This window comes from Oncorhynchus clarkii, chromosome 10 (genome assembly GCF_045791955.1).
Source record: "Oncorhynchus clarkii lewisi isolate Uvic-CL-2024 chromosome 10, UVic_Ocla_1.0, whole genome shotgun sequence".
NCBI lineage: Eukaryota > Metazoa > Chordata > Actinopteri > Salmoniformes > Salmonidae > Oncorhynchus > Oncorhynchus clarkii.
In genome coordinates this window covers 37,596,212-37,614,451 of record NC_092156.1, presented here as the reverse complement: position 1 = coordinate 37,614,451, position 18,240 = coordinate 37,596,212, and the positions used below count along the sequence as shown (strand labels likewise).

General features: G+C 43.6%; 1 pseudogene; it reads right to left on the bottom strand.

The window, feature by feature from the left end:
- Window positions 1–16,518, bottom strand: part of LOC139419226 (stAR-related lipid transfer protein 8-like) — a 30,267-nt pseudogene extending 13,749 nt beyond the window's left edge.
- Window positions 16,519–18,240: the final 1,722 nt, after the last annotated feature.

Below are 18,240 nucleotides of genomic sequence, written 5' to 3'. Positions count from 1 at the left end.
AATTTGATTTAGAATTTTGAGACCCGTTAACATATCAAAAAAATATATTTAAAAAATGTGGATTTTATTTATTTATTTGGCATCACTGCTATTAGCCATTATAAATGGATTGAATAACAGATTCACGACATGGAACATCAGATAGTCCCCCAAAAAATATCAAAACAAAGTTTGTTCTGAAGTGTCTGTCCTATATCTGAGAGATACAAGAATACTGTACTGTAGTCCTAGAGTGCTTGTGAGAGTCTCATCTTTCAATATTGGTCATAACATTTTGTAGGCCAAACCGTTCGGACGCTACAGATGTTTGTGAGAAGACCGATTTTTGGGATGTCTCATGGTCTGACAAACACCGCTCTAGCTCTGCCACCTTCCACCGCAGATGCAAAAGGGCGACATCAGCGGATATGGAAATTTGAGACGCAGCTCATGCAACAAAAAAAAAACATATCTCTAGCTTAAACAGATGGATTTTGATTGGGATCATGGTATTATGCGAATTAGATTTCCTCAGAGGAGCAGAAATTGTACGGTAAGGGTAATTTAAAGAAATGCAAAATCATTACCACCAATGCATACCCCGAAAAAAAATTGTTGAGGCAAACTTTGCTGCAAACTAAATAGTGTGCCACAAAATGTTGCAAGAAGTTTGCCACTAGTGGTGAATCTGCGGAAAACCTTTGGCCACAATAATATGTATTGCCACTAGTAACTAGTTCGGCAGAGTTTTTCTTTTCTCTCTACATTCTATTTGAATCTGTGGCAAACCTGTGGCAAACAGTTTACCAGAAACCGTTTCTGGCGGACACATGAGCAGTAACCATTGACAAGCAGTCTGGGGATAAATATAAATCTGTTGGAAAATGGAAACCAAGCTATCTAGCTAGCTACCTTCCGGAGTTGTCTGGTGAGTGTCTAACTTGTTCAACTTCTTAATAAACTTTGAAATTGTGTTAGCTAATTGATTATTAGTTAGCAATGTCATGTTTTATGGCATAGAGTGACACACATTTTATTGATAACTTTACCAGTTTAAATCTGTCAACCACTGACTGACATGTGCTTAGCTAGCTAGCTAGTGATTAGCTAGCTACCAAACATTAGCTATCAGATTTTACACAAGCTTACTAATAATTTGCCTAGACACTTATATTTTTAGGTATATACAGTGGGGCAAAAAAGTATTTAGTCAGCCCCCAATTGTGCAAGTTCTCCCACTTAAAAAGATGAGAGAGGCCTGTATTTTTCATCATAGGTACACTTCAACTATGACAGACAAAATGAGAAAAAAAATCCAGAAAATCACATTGTAGGATTTTTAATGAATATATTTTCAAATTATGGTGGAAAATAATACTTTATATACCCTTTGTTGGCAATGACAGAATTCAAACATTTTCTGTAAGTCTTCACAAGGTTTTCACACACTGTTGCTGGTATTTTGGCCCATTCTGGCCCAGATCTGCATGGAGGAATGGGCCAAAATACCAGCAACAGTGTGTGAAAACCTTGTGAAGACTTACAGAAAATGTTTTTTGAAAATAAACATTCTTATACGTTTCTGTGCATTCTCAAAGTGTGTACATCACATTTTAGCCACTTAGCAGAAACTCTGTCAAGTGATTTAAAGGAGCAATTATGGTTAAGTGCCTTCCTCAAGCATAAATTGACAAATGTTTCACCTTATTGGCTCAGGGATTCAGAACAAGCAACCTTTTGGTTACTGACCGAAGGCTCTAAACCGCTAGACTACCTGCCATCACAAATGATAAACCTACACTAGTCTATGTCATCTCAATCTAATCTCAAAATGAGATTGCAAGTACCATCTACAGTATATACAAGAAACAACTAAGTAGTCCTAAGGTTGCCTAACACAAAATGCATTTAGAATATAATTCATCTGTACGTGTGAGATTTACGCATTGATTTTAAGTATATACACTACCGTTCAAAAGTTTGGTGTCACTTAGAAACGTCCTTGTTTTTGAAAGAAAAGCACATTTTTGGTCCATTAAAATAACATGAAATTGATCAGAAATACAGTGCAGACATTGATAATGTTGTTAATGACTTTTGTAGCTGGAAACAGCAGATTTTTTTATTGATTATCTACAGTACATAGGCGTACAGAGGCCCATTATCAGCAACCATCACTCCTGTGTTCCAATGGCACGTTGTGTTAGCTAATCCAAGTTTATCATTTTAAAAGGCTAATTGATCATTAGAAAACCCTTTTGCAATTATGTTAGCACAGCTGAAAACTGTTGCCCTGATTAAAGAAGCAATAAAACTGGCCTTCCTTAGACTAGTTGAGTATCTGGAGCATCAGCAATTGTGAGTTCGATTACAGGCTCAAAATGGCTAGAAACAAAGAACTTCTTGTGAAACTTGTCAGTCTATTATTGTTCTGAGAAGTGAAGGCTATTCCATGTGAGAAATTGCCAAGAAACGGAAGATCTGGTACAACGCTGTGTACTACTCCCTTCACAGAACAGCGCACAATGTCTCTAACCAGAATAGAAAGAGGAGTGGGAGATTTCGGTGCACAACTGAGCAAGAGGACAAGTACATTAGTGTCTATTTTGAGAAACAGGCGCCTCACAAGTCCTCAACTGGCAGCTTCATTAAATAGTACCTGCAAAACACCAGTCTCAACGTCAATAGTGACGAGGCGACTCCGGGATGTTGGCCTTCTAGGCAGAGTTTCTCTGTCCAGTGTCTGTGTTCTTTTGCCCATCTTAATCTTTTATTTTTATTGGCCAGTCTGAGATATGGCTTTTTCTTTGCAACAAAACATTTTCTGGAATGCATTTCAAAGCAATAAATGCATAGAACAAAAAAAATAATGTTTTCAGTTCATTTTGCATGATGAAATACTTACCCTTGTCAGAGTCGTGTGTATAGGTGGCAGGGAAGTCAGGCACAGGAGAATCAAACTTAGTAGAATGGAGTTGTTTAATGACATTAAACAAAACATAACTCCAAAACTAATGAATAATATAAAACAAAGTGGTTACGAGGACCCATCGCGCACCAATACAAGCAACACGAAATCTAAACAACAAACAATCTCTGACAAAGACATGAGGGGAAACAGAGGTTTAAATACATAACAGGTAATGAGTGGGATTGAAACCAGGTGTGTAGGAAAACATACTACTGGAAAATGAAAAATGGATTAATGATGGCTAGAAGACCGGTGACGTCGACCGCCGAGCACCGCCCGAACAAGGAGAGGCATCGACTTCGGTAGAAGTCGTGACAACCCTTTTAATATTTTTTTGTATGGGGTAGTGAGTTTTATATAGATTATTGAAATATATGATAATGTATTTTAAAATCTAAGTCTCATTCTTTTATAAATAACGCCAAATATGGCCATATATTACTTTTCGTATGGGTAACCAGTGAGCCTTTCACACAAAGACCTCTAGCATCAGTTTACTATACTATAGTCTACAGTAAGTTGTCTAAATTGGCCCTCTCTTTTCCTCTCGGAGGGACTCCACCGCTTTGCGACATTCCTTAACTCCCTTACTCCCCAAGCTGACTGAATATCATAACTAGAGGCCTGTGTTCCCAAGCACCATTACTGTTCCACTGTGCTCTCCACCAGGGAAAGCCTGAAACTCCAGCAGTAACAGGAAAATTGTGAACTACGTCTTCACAAAATCAACTTTCAGAAGGAATAGAGCTGTATCTGAACAACTGCCAAATTACCAGTCTACTCAGTTATTCAGGACATCAACATTTATATCAAGGGAGAAATGAACTAAATCTGCGTGGCCCATATCATCATTGAGATGATTAGAGTAGTTGTAAGGAACCTGTAGTCAATTAATGAGTTTCAAGCTGAAAGCCCTGTAGAGTGAGCTGTGTGGGTCCCCGGGGAAGCCATGCTTCCTTCTCATGCAGATCTCCTTTCCCTTACTGCCATATAGCAAACTGGCCCCAGGAAAAGGTCTGGGGTACTGTAAATGCAGACTCATTGGGATCACTCATTGAACCAGTACAAACCCCCCACTGAAACTAAAATAGCTACATGACATACACTTACACCATTGAGACTTGGTTAGCCTCATGTCCTCATAATGGGTTCGTGGGTTTCTATCACATATTTAAGCCAAACTAGCAGAATCGTCTCTGCTGTGGAGTCGTGATTCATTTCCAAAGGGAAGGTCAAAACCTAAGACACCCAAAAACAAAACAATTACTACAGTGACTGACATTTACAGGAATCTCCCATTGGCATGTCAGAAAGCTCCCTCACCAAAATAGTACACTATTCCATATCCCGCCTCTCATCTCTAAACATCCATTGTCCCTTCCCTGTGATCAGTTCGAGAAGTAGCTGGAAGGATGTTGAAACTTCAAACAGATTTGCCTCGGGGCAAGTGCAGCATCCTGACCAGAGCTACCATCTGTTTTTCCTGCCCTACGGTGTTCAATTGAGCCGCCTGCCAATTGGAGTCTAGTCCTTCCCTCATGCTGAGTCTTAAAGCCGCCCTCTGACGCTTGACACCATCAGACACCAGAACAGCTGAGACTTGGGGAGTCTTAACACATCTTCATTCAGAGCTCCTTACAAGGGAACACTGATCATGTTCTTCTCTGACGTGTACTTCACTGATGCCATATTGTAATTCTACAAGTGATGATTGAAGTAATTAAATTGGCATCAGATCTTTACAAAAGAAATACAGGTCGCTGCATTCGTATAAATAATATTACAGTCTTTTCGTTCATCAGCAAATTTACGTCAATCATGGCGTTACTGGCTCAAATTCTTTTAGTTGCCAGCATATGGAGCTTTCGCTTATGTTAGCCTAACTGTGTTTCATAATCAAAGTAATCTAAAAATACCCAATATATCAGGTCATTGAGCATTTTTATGAGACTTGTTGCTATGCTTGATTAGATTTTATGACTGTCTGAATGTAAATGTGGCTGTCTCTTCAGGGGTCCAAAGGGAACAGAAGGGAGGACTGCCATTCTGGACGTGAGAGGTGAGCAGGAGGCCTGCCTGCCTGTCTTTCACAAGTTGACTGGAAGGTTAGACAGGGGAGATGTGGGTCTTTATGAGAGAGCAGAGTGTGGTCTTATTTTTTCTAGAGTGAAGTGAAAGTTAACCACGGAGCAAGATGCTGTTTCCCCATCTGGGTGTGAGGTGAGAAAATGGTCAGAACGGTCGGTGGCCGTTCTGCTTTGGGTTGGGGGAGAGAGTACTGATCAGGAAATGTGTCTGTCTCTGGTAGTGGAGGTGTTGCTTCTATGTTTGACACTACGGAGAAACAGAGCCATGGTGGAACGGGGTGGGGTAGGATGGATGGGAGGCTAATGGCCTACAGGAAATCCCCAGCACTGGGAGGGAGTGTTGACACAAAGGGAGACGTTTAAACCACAGTGTCCTGAGAGGATCTACATATTTTATGATAGTGTGTTCTCTGTGCTGCTGAGAGCATTAATTACTATATAACCCATCATTTATGTGCTATCTTATGATCATGTTCTTCTCTGACTGTTGTACTTCTCAGGGAATTTCTGAGGACCATGAAACCAGAAAATAAAATAGACAACATTGTGTATGGCCCAGAGGCACACCTTTGGTTTTAGAAGTGTGGGGGTCCTCCCATTTTGGGGGGCATCTAAAGCTCATTTTCTGCATTTCTACACAATCTAATATGGCCCATGGCGCTTCTAGCGGTATCTATTTAGAGCAACAAAAAATAATCAGTAAGAGATCAGTATTAAAAAAAATTAAGCGATTGATAAGACTGAACTAGATCTAGGATAATTCAATTATCAATATTGTGTTGCACATTTAACCAATAGCCTAACAAATGGACAACTCTTACAAGTAAAGTACAAAGACAACTTTGGATTATCTTTAAGATCCACCACCCGCCAACCCCTCTTTTACGCTACTGCTACTCTCTGTTCATCATATATGCATAGACACTTTAGCCATATCTACATGTACAGTGGGGAGAACAAGTATTTGATACACTGCTGATTTTGCACATTTTCCTACTTACAAAGCATGTAGAGGTCTGTAATTTTTTATCATAGGTACACTTCAACTGTGAGAGACGGAATCTAAAACAAAAATCCAGAAAATCACATTGTATGATTTTTAAGTAATTGATTTGCATTTTATTGCATGACATAACTATTTGATAGATCAGAAAAGCAGAACTTAATATTTGGCACAGAAACCTTTGTTTTCAATTACAGAGATCATATGTTTCCTGTAGTTCTTGACCAGGTTTGCACACACTGCAGCAGGGATTTTGGCCCACTCCACCATACAAACCTTCTCCAGATCCTTCAGGTTTCTGGGCTGTCGCTGGGCAATACGGAATTTCAGCTCCCTCCAAAGATTTTCTATTTGGTTCAGGTCTGGAGACTGGCTAGGCCACTCCAGGACCTTGAGATGCTTCTTACGGAGCCACTCCTTAGTTGCCCTGGCTGTGTGTTTCGGGTCGTTGTCATGCTGGAAGACCCAGCCACGACCCATCTTCAATGCTCTTACTGAGGGAAGGAGGTTGTTGGCCAAGATCTTACGATACATGGCCCCATCCATCCTCCCCTCAATACGGTGCAGTCGTCCTGTCCCCTTTGCCGAAAAGCATCCCCAAAGAATGATGTTTCCACCTCCATGCTTCACGGTTGGGATGGTGTTCTTGGGGTTGTACTCATCCTTCTTCCTCCAAACACGGCGAGTGGAGTTTAGACCAAAAAGCTCAATTTTTGTCTCATCAGACCACATGACCTTCTCCCATTCCTCCTCTGGATCATCCAGATGGTCATTGGCAAACTTCAGACGGGCCTGGACATGCGCTGGATTGAGCAGGGGGACCTTGCGTGCGCTGCAGGATTTTAATCCATGACGGCGTAGTGTGTTACTAATGGTTTTCTTTGAGACTGTGGTCCCAGCTCTCTTCAGGTCATTGACCAGGTCCTGCCGTGTAGTTCTGGGCTGATCCCTCACCTTCCTCATGATCATTGATGCCCCATGAGGTGAGATCTTGCATGGAGCCCCAGACCGAGGGTGATTGACCGTCATCTTGAACTTCTTCCATTTTCTAATAATTGCACCAACAGTTGTTGCCTTCTCACCAAGCTGCTTGCCTATTGTCCTGTAGCCCATCCCAGCCTTGTGCAATTCTACCATTTTATCCCTGAGAGGTTGGAGTCTGTTTGATTGAGTGTGTGGACAGGTGTCTTTTATACAGGTAACGAGTTCAAACAGGTGCAGTTAATACAGGTAATGAGTGGAGAACAGGAGGGCTTCTTAAAGAAAAACTAACAGGTCTGTGAGAGCCGGAATTCTTACTGGTTGGTAGGTGATCAAATACATATGTCATGCAATAAAATGCTAATTAATTACTTAAAAATCATAAATGTGATTTTCTGGATTCCGTCTCTCACAGTTGAAGTGTACCTATGATAAAAATTACAGACCTCTACATGCTTTGTAAGTAGGAAAACCTGCAAAATCGGCAGTGTATCAAATACTTGTTCTCCCCACTGTACATACTACCTCAATCAGCCTGACTAACCGGTGTCTGTATGTAGCCTCGCTACTTTCATAGCCTCACATAGCCTGTCTTTTTACTGTTGTTTTATTTCTTTACTTACCTATTGTTCACCAAATACCTTTTTTGCGCTATTGGTTAGAGCCTGTAAGTATGCATTTCACTGTAAGGTCTACAGCTGTTGTATTCGGCGCACGTGACAAATAAACTTTGATTTGATTTGATTTTGACATCCTCTTGTCAAATTTCAGCCAGACCACCCAGCCAGGCCCGAGCCACTTGCAGGCCCACCAGTGTATCCAATAACGCAGCTCTCTCCCCAACAACTTTCTTCCCATCTTTTTTTTTATGTCTAAAGGAAGCGTTTTGGAAAACAAAAGTTTAATAAAAACACACATACACCTCCACATAAGCACACAGAAACAGTACATCCTCCATATCGTTCCTATCACAGGCCTAATAGTCCTGTAGAGCTCTTTTTACTTGCACACAATATATCTGGGTCACCCCGTCCTGCCCCTAGGGGTCCACGGCCCTGCAGCGCCACAACCCAACACACCCCACTCAGATAGGGGATCATTATTGGTTTCAAGTGTGTTAGGCCAAGGTCAGAGTGACAACCAACACAACGGCAGACCCCCAGGGCCAGGTCTTTGCAGCCCAGCAGCTAAGGATTGCCTAAATAAATCCCCTGATCTGGGCATGTTTTCAAGACTCCTTTTGCTGAACAGTATTCCACATAAGGCATCCAGACCTTATGAAAGTTGCACAGTATACCCTTAATCTTGTAATAAATCAAATCTAGTGATAGATCACTTGACATTTCTTCCATCCATTGTGGGAGGATAACCTACCTTCCAATTAAAGGCAATGCATTTCTTAGCTGCTGCAAATGCTAGGTTACACAGTTTCTTCTGATAACAGTCTCCAGTATTAACATTTCCAAGCAAACAAAAACAGGGAGAAGGGAGAATAGGACATGCTGAGATAAAATAACACACTCTTTGCCATAATTCAGCCAGCCTTCACAAGACCATAACACATGCAAATGTGTCCCCCTTTGTGTTTTCAGCAGAATAAGACAATTTTTGAGTGCATGATATTCAGTTTCACTTAAACTGCAGTAATGTATGTCTGAGATTATATGCACATGACTGAGCATTCTAATTTACAGTATCTTTATCCGTTGATCATCACCATCACCTATAGCATCTCCCAGGTCTTCCTCACATTTTTGTTTGACATGTTTTGTATCATTGAAGCCTCTATCAACTCTTGATACAGTTTGAAAATCAACTTTAGAGGTTTGTCAGACTGCCTTAAAATAGTTTCAATCTTTGAAGCTTCTTGCTTGTCCAGTGTTTGCTGCACAGAGAGAATGAAGTGTTGTATCTGAAAAAGTTCACCTCTGCGCCGTCACAGACTGGCTTCCCTGGCTGCCTGACCTTGATGAGACCCCTGTCACCACCTGATACTACTCAGATGATGTATGACAAAGAATTACCTTGGTGTACATTTATGCACTATATTATCCAAGAATATAAATGATTCAATAATTCAAATTACCATTATTCCCAGATCCCAGACTATACCCATCAACTCAAGATGGAACTTTGTATCCATTCACTGATTGTTATAATATAATTTTAAAAATCACCTGAGCTCCATAGACTGGCCTTCCCTGGCTGTCTGATCCTACAACTGTCACCATCTGATCCTGCTAAGACATGATCAGCATAGTGTTGTGTACTTACTGTGCACCATGACAGTGAAGCCTATCGAGCTGTTTATACTGTGTCGGTGTGAAAAGTAAGGAATTAGCTAAGGAAACTGAGAGCTCAATAGCGTTACATTGCTATACTGACTAATAAAAACTCACATTGTGATGAAAAACGTCAGAATATTGGTCTTCAATTGTATGGACGATGGTTTCATCGTTTTATTCAAGTCTAGTGGGATTGAGGGAAAATTAATAGCTAAAGTTATTGAGCTAGCTAGCTAACGTTAGTCAACTTTTGGCTGGCTCTAGCTAATGGTACATCATCAAATGTACTTATGTTGAAACAAAGGCTACATAACATTTCCATACACACAACAGCTGTTAGATACTGCTACCTGACAGACAGCTAGATGCTAGCTAGAGCTGAACTGGCTGTGGTAGCTACTAGCTAGCTGCTAGTAGTTTATTAACTTCAGTCAAGATTGGATGAAACATTAGCAAACGTAACATGTCAGTAACACTACCAGCTCAGCACTGGGAATATTTTTTTATTCTGTCAAACAGCAGTTACCTTGCCAGCTAGATCAGTTAACTAAAGAGTAGCCAGTTTCTGCACTGCTTGCTTTTACACCTCAGAGAAAAAAACGCAACACAGAGCAGCTGCCTCTGTTCATCTCTCCCGTGCTGGTCCTATACGCAAAGCTTGCCTTCGCTCTATGGTGTCAATTTCAGAATGTGGGGGGTGGGAGGGAGGGGGGTCATGTCCTGCCTGTCCCCAGTAAAAGTTGCGCCCATGGTATGGCCTAAAAAGCCTTGCAGTGGTACCAGTTCCACATTTTTGTTTTGTTTAACCTTAAGTCAGTTCAGAACAAATTGTTGTGTTACAATGAGAGCCTACCCCAGCCAAACCCGGACAACGCTTGGCCAATTGTGCGCCGCCGGTTGTAATACAGCCCAGGTGTGAACAAGTAACTCTAGCACTGAGATGCAGTGCCTTAGACCACTGCACCACTCGGGAGCCCAACATATGTGTGTGCCTTTTTTATGCTTGTGACATTTTTTCATACAACTTATAACAATGCCTTCTCTTTAAAAACCAAATCCAACTTTCCATTTCGGGCAACTTTAATAATTCACTGAATTAATGCAAATGTTTTAATCAGTGCCTTACCATAGACACAAGAATAACACTGTGGTCCCAAGATAGAGAGGGGATATTCTCGCAAGTAACCACAAATCCCTGCGTTCCCATTTCTCCTTCAAAACGGAATAATTAGTTTTGTTCACAGGAGATGTAAGGCTGCCATTGTTTCAAATCAAATGTTTCAATAGAAGGCCAAGAACCTACAATGTCAGCCATTGATCACCAAGTGTTCAAAGCCCACACGACCAAGAAGTCTTACTGTACATTTCTATTTGATTAAAATTCCAGCAGAATTGAGCGTGTGTGGTGACATCAGGAACAACGCAGAGTTCAAAGGTCTCATTCTCTCTATGCGGTGGATGGCTTTAACATTAGTGTTAAGCCTATGGCATTATAATATACCACAAACATAAGGTAAAGAGCTGTTTCATTTTGCACTACAATTGGCTTTAAAAATAAATACAATCTATTTAGAAATTAATGAAAGTACTGACGAAGGACAGAACATGTGATGTTTGCAAAGCACATCATAAGCTTTTGTAAGAAGAAATGTATCAATCATATGGTCTAAATTGTCCCTCTCTTTTCTCTCAGTGGGACTCCATAATATACGTGTGTAAATAAACTAAAAATACTATCAGCTATTCAGAGGGGAGTCTCATACGCACCATTTTTTCCAAGCAGTTGCTGAAACTTAATCTGACCACTCATTAACAAATTAAAAGAGCATTGAAGCACAAAACACTCAACAGTATCCTTGTAGTGGTCAAAAGTGTACAGATTCCAGAAGTGATTGAGAGTTAGAGTTGCACAAATCCAAGAAAAATATATTTCAAGCAGGCAAAATAAAATCAATTAAGGAAACAGAAGCCATGAACTCCAAAGTTATGGCCACTATTCTGTATGCGAACGACCGTACCAGCCTAAAATAACCTGGCCTTCCTGACACCTTTCATGCTGAAAACCATCTGGTTCCTCTTGAACAAATGTCCCACCTCAAACACCACACCCCCTTCCAGGAGGGCCATACCATTTGAACTAGTGAGGGGCCTTAAAATGGCCTTAACAACCACAACTAATACAGAAAGATATTTCCTTTCTTCCTTTCAAACTACAACTAATGGCGCAATTGTATATTTGTTATAACTAGCCTACATTTAGGCCTAATGCTGAGAAAACAAAAAGTCTATATACAGTGAGTGCAAATGAGGTAAGTTAAGGAAATAAATAGGCCATGGTGGCGAAGTAATTACATTATAGCAATTAAACACTGGAATGGTAGATCGGCAGAAGATGAATGTGCAGGTAGAGATACTAGGGTGCAAAGGCGCAAAATAAATAAATAAATACCAGTATGGGGATGAGGTAGGTAGATAGATGGGCTGTTTACAGATGGGCTATGTACAGGTGCAGTGATCTGTAAGCTGCTCTGACAGCTGGTGCTTAAAGCTAGTGAGGGAGATGTGAGTCTCCAGCTTCAGAGATTTTTGCAATTTGTTCCAGTCATGGGCAGCAGAGAACTGGAAGGAAAGACGACCAAAGGAGGAATTGGCTTTGGGGGTGACCAGTGCGATATACCTGCTGGAGCGCGTGCTACGAGTGGGTGCTGCTATGGTGACCAGTGAGCTGAGATAAGGCGAGGCTTTACCTAGCAGAGACTTGTAGATAACCTGTAGCCAGTGGGTTTGTCGACGAGTATGAAGCGAGGGCCAACCAACGAGAGCGTACAGGTCGCAATGGTGGGTAGTGTATGGCGCTTTGGTGACAAAACGGATGGCACTGTGATAGACTGCATCCAGTTTGTTGAGTAGAGTGTTGGAGGCTATTTTATAGATGACATCACCGAAGTCGAGGATCGGTAGGATGGTCAGTTTTACGAGGGTATGTTTGGCAGCATGAGTGAAGGAAGCCGATTTTAGATTTAATTTTTGATTGGAGATGCTTAATGTGAGTCTGGAAGGAGAGTTTACAGTAACCAGACACCCAGGTATTTGTAGTTGTCCACGTATTCTAAGTCAGAGCCGTCCAGAGTAGTGATGCTGGACGGGCGAGCAGGTGCGGGCAGTGATTGATTGAACAGCATGCATTTAGTTTTACTTGCGTTTAAGAGCAGTTGGAGGCCACGGAAAGAGAGTTGTATGGCATTGAAGCTCGTCTGGAGGTTAGTTAACACAGTGTCCAAGGAGGGGCCAGAAGTATACAGAATGGTGTCGTCTGCGTAGAGGTTTATCAGAGAATCACCAGCAGCAAGAGCAACATCATTGATGTATACAGAAAAGAGAGTCGGTCCGAGAATTGAACCCTGTGGCACACCCATAGAGACTGTCAGAGGTCCGGACAACAGGCCCTCCGATTTAACACACTGAACTCTATCAGAGAAGTAGTTGGTAAACCAGGCGAGGCAATCATTTGAGAAACCAAAGCTGTCGAGTCTGCCAATAAGAATATTGTGATTGACAGAGTCGAAAGCCTTGACCAGGTCGATGAATACGGCTGCACAGTATTGTCTCTTATCGATGGCGGTTATGATGTCGTTTAGAACCTTGAGCGTGGCTGAGGTGCACCCATGACCAGCTCTGAAATCAGATTGCATAGCGGAGAAGGTATGCTGGGATTCGAAATGGTCAGTAATCTGTTTGTTAACTTGGCTTTCGAAGACCTTAGAAAGACAGGGTAGGATAGATATAGGTCTGTAGCAGTTTGGGTCTAGAGTGTCACCCCCTTTGTGAGAGGGGGATGACCGCGGCAACTTTCCAATCTTTGGGAAATATATAGAGATCATAGCTTTCCCTTGGATTCACCTGGTCAGTATATGTTATGGAAAGAGCAGGTGTTCCTAATGTTTTGTACACTCATTGTATCTCTGAAGCTGTCACAAATGTTATCTCAAACCAAACATTATGTACTGTAGCCTGTGTGAGCTCGGTTCAGACAACCAACTTTTTGAAACAAATCAACAAGCCAAATTTGACGAGAGTAAACAACGTACTGGTAACTGCCAAAATAAAAGAAACACCAACATAAAGTGCCTTAATATGGCGTTGGGCCACAACAAGCACCCGAAACAGCTTTTATCTCCAGGCCATCAGACTGTTAAATAATCACCACTAACCGGCCTCCGCCCAGTACCCTGCCTTGAACTTTAGTCACTGTTATTAGCCGGCTACCATCTGGTACTCACCTTAGAGACTGCTGCCCTATATGTACATAGTCATTGAACACTGTTTACATACTATTTTACCCACTTCATATCTCCATACTGTATTCTAGTCAAGGCTCATCCTATATAGCTACTGCTGTACACACCTTTCCTTTCCTTTCCCACTGTTGCCAGTGCATGTCACTGCAAGAACCAAGCCATGAGGTTGAAGGAATTGTCACTAGAGCTCCGAGACAAGATTGTGTCGAGGCACAGATCTGTGGAAGGGAACCAAAACGTTTCTGGTTCACCGTCCAACAGCATAACGACCCTACGCACAAAGCCAAGACAATGCAAAAGTGACTTCGGGACAAGTCTCTAAATGTCTTTGAGCGGCCCAGCCAGAACCCAGACTTGAATCCGATCGAACATCTTTGGAGAGACCTGAAAATAGCTGTAAAGCAACGCTCCCCATCTAACCTGACAGAGCTTGAGAAGATCTGCAGAGAAGAATGGGAGAAACTCCCCAAGCTTGTAGCGCCATACCCAAGAAGAGTCAAGGTTGTAATCGATGCCAAAGGTGCATCAACAAAGTAGAGAGTAAAGGGTCTGAATACTTATGAAAATGTCATGAGGGGAAAAAACAGTTTAATACATTTTAGAATACATTTTAGAATAAGGCTGTAACCTAACAAAATGTGGAAAGTCAAGGGGTCTGAATAGTTTCCGAATGCACTGTATAATTTATATTGCAGACTCTGACATTACTCATTCAAATATTTCTATATTTCTTCATTCCTTTCTTTTTTGATTTGGGTGTATTGTTTTCTATTGTTAGGTATTGCTGTATTGTTGGAGCTAGGAACATAAGAATTTAGTGATACTTGCGATAATGTAACATTTTATTTTAATTTGGGTAGGGTTTGGGGTGTTAAATGACATACTTCTTCACATTTTTCCTTCTACTTGTTCTGTCCCGGTCTGTACATTATCTTTGCCTTTTGAGAGGTCGAGCTCTCAAGGCCAATGGACCTCGCTGTTACCATATTGTAGAGCAACAAAACCTTCCACATAAAGCTCCGCAATAGCACACTATATGATGGGATACTCTTCATAAGTATCTTCAGATCTGATAGTTCTAGCCGAGGTAAAGCCATTAGTGCCTGATATTCATGATCAGATCAAAGTTCAGAAGCAGTTTGGAACTTTCTCTTCATTTTCCATTTATATGACTAATGCATGACAGACATTTCCTTACATACAGGCATATAGGTTCAGAGGGAAGTATGGACTTCTGGGAAACTACAGTGAATATGTAAAACAATCGATGCCTGGGAAAGACAGCAATGGGAAAAGGTGTGGTACAGAGCTGATCTCTCAGGAAATCCTCATAAACACGTGTCTGCTTCACTGATCTTTTTCATTGCATAATATGTTCGATAGGTGAAAATAAATCTGCTATTTTACCCTGTACTAGTCAAACACACAAAAAACGCACAAATTGTCAATTTGCTCACGTGTCCTAAACCTGCAGCTGCACCTCAAATTCAATTTTGGAAAATAAATGCAACAGAATGAGTAACTACAAATCAATTATAGAAAACGCCGGACCACACACTATTTATAGTCTCTTCTTCTACCAGTATCAGGTAAGACCCAGGTAAGACCCAGGTGCAGACAGTGTTGAAGTAACAAAAGTTTATTAAATTAAACATGGGCAGGCAAAGGTACAGGACGCCAGGCAGGCTCAGGGTCAGGGCAGGCAGAGGTCGGTAATCCAGAGTAGTGGGGCAAAGGTACAGGACGGCAGGCAGGCTCAGGGTCAGGGCAGGCAGAGGTCGGTAATCCAGAGTAGTGGGGCAAGGGTACAGGACGGCAGGCAGGCTCAGGGTCAGGGCAGGCAGAGGTCGGTAATCCAGAGTAGTGGGGCAAAGGTACAGTACGGCAGGCAGGCTCAGGGTAAAAGCAGGCAGAAAGGTCAAAACCGGGGAAACTAGAAAACAGGAACTATAGACAAGACAGGAACAAGGGGGAAAACGCTGGTAGGTTTGATGAACAAAATGAACTAGCAACAGGCTACAGCTCCCCCTACCCCCCTCCCCCGGAGGGGCACCACCAGGCATCCTATCTGGGCGCATACCTGGTTGACCGGGGTGTCGTCATTGGAAATCTGCGATGAGGCCTGGGTCCAGGATGTTTCTGGCGGGGACCCAGCACCTCTCCTCTGGGCCATAACCCTCCCAGTCAACCAGGTATTGGAACCCCCTGCCCTGGAAATAGGAGACAAAGGGCTGTGAGACATGGGTTTAACTCTGGACACCTGAAAGGTAGGATGTATACGAAAGGTACGGGGAAACAGAAGATGGGGCTAATGATTTTGGAGATGGGAAATGGGCCGATAACCCAGTGTGAGAGTTTGCAGGATTCCACCCCTAGGGGCAGATCCCGGGTGGACAGCCATACCTTCTGCCCCGAGACGATACCGGGGAGCCGGGGTCCAGTGGCGATCCACTTGTTGTTGATACCTGGAGGTGGTCTTGAGGAGGGCCAACCGGGCTCTCCTCCAGGTACAACGACAGCGGCGGACAAACATCTGGGCAGAAGGTATGCTGACATCTTCTTCCTGCTCAGGGAAGAGCGAGGGCTGATACCCCAGGGAACACTCAAAAGGAGATAGGCACATGACAGAGCAGGGAGGGGGTTGCGGGCATATTTGACCCACACCAGCTGCTGGCTCCAGGTGTTGGGGTTGGCGGAGACCAGGCAGCGCAGAGTAGTCTCTAGGTCCTAGTTGGCTCGTTCCGACTGGCCATTGGACTGGGGGTAGAACCCGGAGGACAGGCTGGCCGATAATCCAATGAGGATGCAGAACGTCTTCCAGAACCTTGGACGAGAACTGAGGGCCCTGGTCAGAGACCATGTCGACTGGTTGTCCATGGATCCAGAAGACGTGCTGCACCATGAGCTGGGCCATATCTTTGGCAGGGGGTAGTTTTGGGAGAGGAATGAAGTGGGCGGCTTTGGAAAACCGATCCACCACCCGTCAAGATGGCGGTGTTGCAATCAGATGTGGGAAGACCCGTGACAAAGTCCAGGGAGATGTGAGACTAGGGACGGTGAGGGACAGGCAGAGGTTGGCGGAGACCAGCCAGAGCTTGTTGAAGAGTCTTGTTTTGTGCACAAACCGTGCAAGCGGCAACGAATGTGGAGACATCAGGGACCATGGTAGGCCACCAAAAGCGCCGTCGCACAAAAGCCAATCTCCAACAGGAGCCCGGGTGGCAGGTCAGTCTGGAGGAGCGGGCCCACTTCAGGACCGCGGAGCAGACTGCATCAGGCACAAACATCCGTTTATCTGGTCCAGGGCAGAATGCTAGGACAGGACCACCCCCACTCCTACATCAGAACCATTGGCCTCCACCAGGATAAATCAAGATGGGAGCAGTGGTGAAGTGGTGTTTGAGGTCCCGGAATGCCCGGTCAACAACAGGGGACCATGTGAATGGAACCTTGGGAGAGGTGAGTGCTGACAGGGGGGAAGCCAGGGTGCTGTAACCCCGGCGATTAAAGTTTGCGAACCCCAGTAACATTGCAGCTGCACCCTGGATGTAGGCTGGGGGACAATCCACCACCGCTCTCACCTTCCCGAGATCCATCTGGACACTCACAGCAGAGATGATATACCCCAGAAAGGGGATGGTGGAGCGATGGAACTCACACTTCTCTGCCTTAACAAACAGCTGATTGTCCAGGAGGCGTTGAAGAACCTGTCGGACATGGAGCACATGTTCTTGGGGGGAGCAGGAGAAGACGAGGAAGTTATCACTGTAGACGAAGACAAACCATTTCAACATGTCGCGGAGAACATTTACCAGAGCCTGGAACACAGCAGGGGCATTGGTGAGGCCAATTGGCATGACCAAATACTTGTAGTGGCCACTGGCCATGTTGAAGGCGGTCTTCCACTCATCCCCCTCCCGTATCTGCACCAGGTGGTAGGCGTTCCGTAGATCCGCCTTGGAAAATATGGTGGCACCCTGGAGCAGCTCAGAGGAGATGAGTGGTAGCGGGTAGCGGATCTTCACCGTTATGTCATTGAGTCCCCGGTAGGGTCTTGTCCTCCACAAAGAAGAAACCTGCGCTGGCGGGAGAGGACAAAGGACGGATAAATCCTGCAGCTAGGGAGTCCCCAATGTAGGTCTCCATAGCCTTGGTCTCCAGTTCCGACAGCGAGTACATTCATCCCCGGGCGGAGTGGGGCTAGGGAGAAGGTCAATCCTGCAGTCATATGGTTGGTGCAGTGGAAGCCCGGGCCTTGTTGAACACATCCCAAAGTCCTGGTACTCTGCAGGAATGGCAGAGAGGTCTGGGGCAGGTTGCGCTGACTTCAGACAATGTATGTGGCAGAACGGACTCTAGCCCATGATTGCACCAGTAGACCAGTTGATGAGGGGATTGTGTCGCTGGAGCCAGGAGAATCCCAAAACCATGGGAATCTGAGGAAACTTGATGAACAGAAATTGAAGAGTCTCGCTGTGATTCCCTGACACCGTAGGTTGATGGGAGTGGTATTATTAGTGATCCGGAATATAGCGTGCCTGTCCTGCGCTCTAACATCCATGGGAATGGAGAGGGGCTAAGTGGGGATGTTCAGCTCAGAAGCCAGTGTGGCGTCCAAAAAGCTCTCATCGGCCCC